This window comes from Zonotrichia leucophrys, chromosome 7 (genome assembly GCF_028769735.1).
Source record: "Zonotrichia leucophrys gambelii isolate GWCS_2022_RI chromosome 7, RI_Zleu_2.0, whole genome shotgun sequence".
In the NCBI taxonomy this organism is placed as follows: domain Eukaryota; kingdom Metazoa; phylum Chordata; class Aves; order Passeriformes; family Passerellidae; genus Zonotrichia; species Zonotrichia leucophrys.
Window position 1 is genome coordinate 37,411,445 of NC_088177.1, and position 6,861 is coordinate 37,418,305.

Genomic DNA, 6,861 nt, shown 5'->3' on the forward strand with positions numbered 1-6,861 from the left:
AAGTTTTCCTTCCACCCCAGAATATTTTAGAATTCTATATTCCCTAAAGAGTTGTTTTCAAGAGTACTTTGCAAAGAGAAAGATCAAGCAACTCCAGGAGGAGGAATATAACCCTCCTCATCCAAGCTCTAAATTCTTATTTAGACCAAAGTCCAGCTGAGCAGGGTTTGCTTTGCCCACTGCCCAGAGCCAGCAGCTGATCTCGTCTCTGGAGACAGGTTCCAGCTGTCCTGGAGCCTGCAGCTCATCCAGCACGCCTCGGACCGGGCACCTGTCAGGAAGGATCCAGCTGATGGGTTTGAGGGCCCTGCTGTAATTATCTCATCACAGTGACACACACCCTGAGATGCAATCAGCTGCCGGCTAATTGCACAGCATCCCCAGTGCACTCAGAAACAGCACAGGAGCCACATCAGCTGGAGGAATCCCATTAAAGCCTCAGGAAGCACAAGCCCACCCACATTTGAGCAGGTCCTCGGGGAAGAGGCAGAGGTTGGAAAGGTCCCAGTGGGAAGGGCAGAGCCTTGGGAAAGCCCAACAGGTGTTTCAAGAGGGAGGTTTTGAGGCAAACACGCTTCTTTGGTGGTTTTTTGGAGGGGAGCACTGGCTCTTCCCATCTCTGCTCCCAATCAACTCCATCCTTTGTTGTGGCAGCTCCCCTCAAGGCAACAAAGAGCAGCAATTCCAAGAGAGCAGCAGCTTTTTGTGGAGATTGGACCAGAAAGACAGCAAAGAGGATGGAACCTGAACGACTGTCCCTACTGCCCTGCTTGTCCTGGGAGTACTTTACAATCCCTGCAGACAGATCCCTCAGCCTGGCAGTTCATCAGGGCCTGACAGGTAAATAAACACACAGCTACCCTGATGCCTTCTGCCAGCAACTCAGAACAGCCACAGGGACAAGGCAAGTCTTTATTACAGCCTCTAGGCAGCAAGTCAAATTCATTCCCTGAGAATCCTGCACAAAAGATGTGCAGATAACAGATTCCCATCTCCATAAACATCACTATTCCACACTGCATTTAAGGCATGTTAAAAGTTCTTCCTTGAAATTCACAGCTCCCCATCCCCAGCACTGTGGGGTTTTTTTGGGGCACTTGTTTAGAGACACAGCAGCATATAAACCCCAAAAGTTCAGCAAGCACAGCAAGACAGCAAGGCTTAGAAAGAATTAAAAAATAAAGTCTCAACAAGAAAGCTCCTTAGAGGAATGCAATTGATTTTCCAAGTCTTTCAGACCACGTATTTTAATTAATATTTATCCTACCTACTTAAATGCCATAATCTGTGCTGTGTTAGAACTGCAGCATTCAACAATTGATGCTATTAATTCTGCCCACCATGGCATCTCCCTCTTCCAGATGCAAGGGGAAGCACTCAGCAGAGAACAGAGGGATTCTTGCAGCCTTCCACGTGTGCTGGGAAAGCAGCAGCAGCTGCAATAATGTGCTCAAGCAGATAAACATTCCAACAACGCTGCTTAAAGCATCAATTTTGTCTTTCCCCTCGTTTGCAAGAAGCTCCTGTTGTCAGCTTAACTCGACAACTATTTCCACACAGCAAACAGCTAATGGGCCACTGAGAAAAGCTCCTGAAAATTCAGCCTGTGCTGCTCCAGAGCTGAGCTGAAGCTGTGTAACCCATGGAAATAAGGGGCTGGAATGATGGGCCATAGCAAGTGTCAGAGCACTGGCATAGGGAAAAAATTAAATATAGAAAACAGAAATTCTGCTGCCACAGGAGAAGCCTCAGTGGAGAACCATCTGGGAGCTGTTAAAGACCAAGAACACTGACTCTGCTTTTGGGAAAGAGGCAGCTTTCCACACAGCCAGAGCAGATGTAGAGGCAGGAGGGCATCACCATGCTTAGTGCATCCAGAGAGACCCATGAGAACTGACAGAAGACACCAAAACCACCATTTCTGGCAGAAATCCTCCTCCCCAAGATCAGAGCAGAACCCTTAAATTTGCTGTGAAATGCAAACCAGCCATAATTCCTTGGGGAAGGAGGAGAGAAGTTACAAATGGCAGAGCCTTTTGGGGCAGACTCCCAGCTGCATCCCACGGGGAGGAATTTTGCTCCTCCATAACATTTTACAGAACTCTCCACCTCAGCCAGGTCACCAAACTAAGCAGTGCTTGGACCCCTGGCATCTCCACCACTGGCTCCTCTCTGGTACAGATTTAGGGAGAGTGAAGGGTTCAACCCCCCCATCACTGCACCACAATTTTTACAGCAAACCCATCCTGGAGAAGACACAGTTTGTCTCAAATTCCATTACACTGCACCAAAAGGTGGTCACAGCACTTGGGGGAAAAATTAAAACAATCCCCAAAACCCAAACACCCTCAAGTTTCAAACTCCAGAGCATCAGAAGTAGAAGACTCCTGATCTGTATCAGGGGGCCCTATTAAGATCATTATTTGCTGTCAGAGTCTTTAAGCAGCCTGCTCTAAATATAGACCCATTTAAAGCTTTTCTAGGGGAAAAAATAATTTAGAAAAAAAATCTAAGTGACTTAGAATCAAGAGTGACACCAAGACAGAGCCACAGCAGTGCAAACACACTGCAGCAAGGTGATCTTTAAAGGCAAACCTGGGCACCTGCACTCCCTGGGGAGATTTTCAGTGCAGAGCTGCATCCTCAGTGCTCTGCTGCATTTGGTGCTGCAGCACCATCAGCGATTCCTCCTCCCTGTTCTGGGAGCTGCCTGTCAAACCCATTCCCAGGAGGGAACCTGCCTTCGTTAGGGGCTTTACAGGTGATGTACACCTCGGCCAAAAGCAGCTTTCCCTGCCAGGATCTCTGCACTGCAGTTCCCAAGCGCCCATGGGTCTGCCAAAGCACGAGCAGTTAAAGCTGGCAGAGCCCCAGACAAGAAGGTTTTATATCCTTTTCAAAACTCCACTTCGACTTTATGTACTCCAGGGAATTTCGTCGTCTGTGCTCATAATCCCCTTGGGAATCCTGAAGTCTTGGTGATAAATCCCTGGACCTGGTTATAAAACACAGAAGTGCTTTTGATCACGGGGCAAATGCCTATGTGAAGTGGTGTTTGTTCCCTCTTTGTTCTCCTGGCAGAAGGGAGAGCAAACACGGGGCTGTCTTCCCCTTTCTCCCTGCTGGTGTTGGAGCCTTTTCCCTCACAGTTCTCTCCATTTCCATGGAATAATAGTGCCAACAGAACTGCCCCATTCCCAGGCAAACCCAAATGCAGAGGGGAGGGTTTGCTGCGAGCACTCGCTTCCCCAGACAGCGTGGGCACCAACACCCCTCAGAGAGCAGCCACTCTGTCAGCCAATTAAACCAAACCCAACACAAAGCTCCTCTGCTTCCAAAAGGACTGATTGTCATTGTCTTTATTCTCTTAAATTACTCCAGATTAATTTCTACTGCACACATATGATACAGTATTCTTAGTGTACTGCCCCAGCTGAAGATCTTTATTTCTGTAGTATTTTTTCCCTGCAGCCACATCACGTTTAAGCCTTTTCTGCCTGTAAGGTGACTCCAACCTCTTCCCCACCACACATCCAACCAATTTCCCAGCAGACCAAGCCACCTGGAGCAGGAGAGACTCGCACCAGGATTAGGACACTCTGTAGGGATGCAGGAAAACAGCTCCCGTTTCTCCTGAGAGAAACAAACAATTCTAATTTGGAAGCTGCTTTTTAATGCAGTTGGTGGGTTTGGTTTGGTTTGTTTTTTTTTTTTTTCTCCTCCTCCTGCTTTTTAGAAAGCTGTTTTGAGCATAGATTGGGAGGTTTGAAGCAGCACTGAATCTTAATGGGCCTCTCACGTGCACAGGCAGCTGCTCCCTGCCAGACTGGAGCTGCTCAGAAACACGAACAGAAACATGTACAGACTCTTCCCCACAAAAGAAAGTGGAAGCAGCTTTAGATGCTTCTCTTTTTCTGTTGTGTTTGAAACAACTGACTCCACCAGCCAAAGAACATCCCCTCCATTGCAACCCACCTCCCCAAAGGGAATAAAACCACTGGATGGAAAGGAATGGCTCTGAACTCCTGGCAGAGGAAACACCCGGTGCCTTTGTGGCAGAGACAAAAGCAGGGACACAAAAGCTCAGCCCTGCTCCCTCCCTCCAGGAGAGTCACAAGCAAGGGGATCCTTTTCCCAGGGAGATGTTAACGCTGTGTCCTGCCCCCAGGGACAGGGAACAGCCTCTCCCAGGTGGGGTCACTGGGAAGGGAGGAGCACACAGGCAGTGCAGCCCCTGGTTTGGATCTGCCGGCAGCAGCAGCAGGGGAGAGATGGAGCAAAGCTCCCAGGAGAGCAATGAGAGCTGCCGAGCAAATCGTGGAAGCATTTCCTCTCAACGAGCTGCTCCCTTCCCAGCAGCTGGCACACCTCTCCTTGTGCTGGCTGCACTGCCTAAAACACCAGTGCCATGGGGAACCCAGGTCAGGCATGGCCAGGGAGCTTGGCTGGGTCACCACCCCTGCAGAGCTCACCTTGTCTCCATCCATCCTGTGTGAGCTCAGCCTTCAGCCACCTGCATTCCCAATCCTGGAATGCTTTGGGTTAGGAGGGACCTTAAAGCCGAGCCCATGCCACCCCTGCCATGGGCAGGGACATCTTCCACTATCGCAGGCTGCTCCAAGACGGGCCTTGAGCACTTCCAGGGATCCAGGGCCTGCCCACCCTCATAGGGAACAATTCCCAATATCCCATCCATCCCTGCCCTCTGGCAGTGGGAGCCATTCCCTGTGTCCTGTCCCTCCACCCCTTCTCCCAGGTCCCTCTCCAGCTCTCCTGGAGCCCCTTCAGGCCCTGGCAGGGGCTCTGAGGTGTCCCTGGAGCCTTCTTCTCTCCAGGCTGAATCAACATGTTAAAAGTTAATATACCAATGACTTCCACTCACCTTTTGGGACACTCAGTGACAGTAAGAGACCCTCCCCGTCCTCTCTAGACCTCCTTTCCTCCCTAGACCTCCTTTCCTCCAAATAACCCCTGGAAGTCAAATGTGACACCATGAAGGATTTGCCCTCCTTTGGGACCAATATCCTGAATTTTGTGCTGACAGTTCACAAGAGGGAAATCTGCTGACACAGAGGCTGTGATGCTGCACGTGCACTTTTGCACAGCAGCTGTTTGAGGGCAATGTTTGGAATTCAGGGATCACCCAGAGGGTGAAAACACTGAGGGAGAGACCTTGAGCAGCCTGAACAAATAGGAAAAAATACCAGCAGAAAGGCTGCTGGGACACTTGATGCTACTCTACAAAGCCAGTCAGAGATCATGGCTTCTTCTGCTTTACAAAAGAAATAGAAACTTCAGTCTCAGGCAGAGCTATTTGATTACAGAGCAGATCTGGGTTAGCAGATAACAGCTGGAGTGGAGGAAGAGAGCCAAGCCAGGGCTCTGAGCCCAAACAGCCCAGCTACAACAAACTGCAAAGGGGAGAGGAACTGCTCTGACACACAGCCCAGGACACAGCATTGCTCCTCACAGCTGTGAGAAACCCCAGCCTGCAGCCTGTCACTGCTTTTCATTTTCCATTTGCGAAGCACATCCCACCCTCTACCCGGGAAGAGCATTTCCAGGAACACTCGGGAGAGTCAGCATTCCTGGGAGCTCAGCATCCCTCAGGGCAGTGAGCACAGGGGTGGAACAGGCAGGACAGAGCAGCTGCAGCACTGCCCAGAGGGACGGAAAATGAGGATCTGCCCTCTTTGCACCTCAGCCAAGCCTAGAATGGCAGGTTTGAACCAAAGAAATGAGTCTATTTGTATTTTTGGCTTGTGTCATCAAGGTCTGGGAGGGGCCACATGATGCTGCCCAGCCCCACAGCAGGGCATTTTAGGGCAGTGTTTTAATGGGATCAGAGCCCCTCTGCCCTGGAGCCAAGCTAGGAGAGCTGGGGGTGCTCACCTGGAGAGGAGAAGAATCCAGGGACACCTCAGAGCCCCTTCCAGGGCCTAAAGAGGCTCCAGGAGAGCTGGAGAGGGACTGGGGACAAGGGATGGAGGGACAGGACACAGGGAATGGCTCCCACTGCCAGAGGGCAGGGAGGGATGGGAGATTGGGAATTAGGAATTGTTCCCTGGGAGGGTGGGCAGGCCCTGGCACAGGGTGCCCAGAGCGGCTGTGGCTGCCCCTGGAAGTGTCCAAGGGGAGGCTGGACAGGGCTTGGAGCAGCCTGGGATGGTGGAAGGTGTCCCTGCCCATGGAATGAAATGATCTTTAAGGACCCTTCCAACCCAAGCCATTCAGGGATTCTGTCTCAGGGCCATCACACAGGTACAGGGGACATTCATGGCTCAGCCCCTTGTCACTGGTACAGCCTGAACTGAACAAGTTCACAGGCACAAAAAGCAGTTTGAGGCACATCTTGGTTTCAAGCAAAACACTCCCTCCAGCAGAGAGGCAGAGGTGAGAGATGAGGTGGTCCAAGAAACCATTAAGGAAACTCTTCATGCTGAACACGAGTGTCAAGGTTTTGAGGAGCTCAAGGCCTCAAAGCCCCCTGCAAGCCATTTGTGACTCAACCATGTGTAAACCATGCTAAGCCAAATCCCAGAGCTGGCTCTGATGACATCCAATCCACCCAGAGATCAAGAGTCTAATGCCACATTTCAAACCCCCCAGAAATTGAGAGGAGCTGAGTATTTTCTTATACTTGTACACAATAGAATTTATGAAACAGATAGCAAAAGCCATCCATCTTCATTTATAAGTCATGGCTTTTGCCTTTGTTAAATTTAATTGCTTCCCCTGTGGCTTCAAATCAAGGGCAGATTCTATTAAAAGTAATTACTTTGCTGTGCAGCTGGCATAGCAAAGTTGCTTGATAAAGGTTAATCTACTAAGTGATGGCAGCTTCCAAATGAGGGTGATGAT

At 50.1% G+C, this 6,861-nt stretch overlaps 1 long non-coding RNA gene across 1 annotated transcript; it reads left to right on the top strand.

The window, feature by feature from the left end:
* Positions 1–487: 487 nt before the first annotated feature.
* On the top strand, positions 488–2,487 carry LOC135450482 (uncharacterized). Its single transcript, XR_010441078.1, has 3 exons — positions 488–541; positions 655–840; positions 1,362–2,487. It is a non-coding gene; the product is annotated as an uncharacterized LOC135450482 (long non-coding RNA).
* The last annotated feature ends 4,374 nt before the right edge of the window (positions 2,488–6,861 follow it).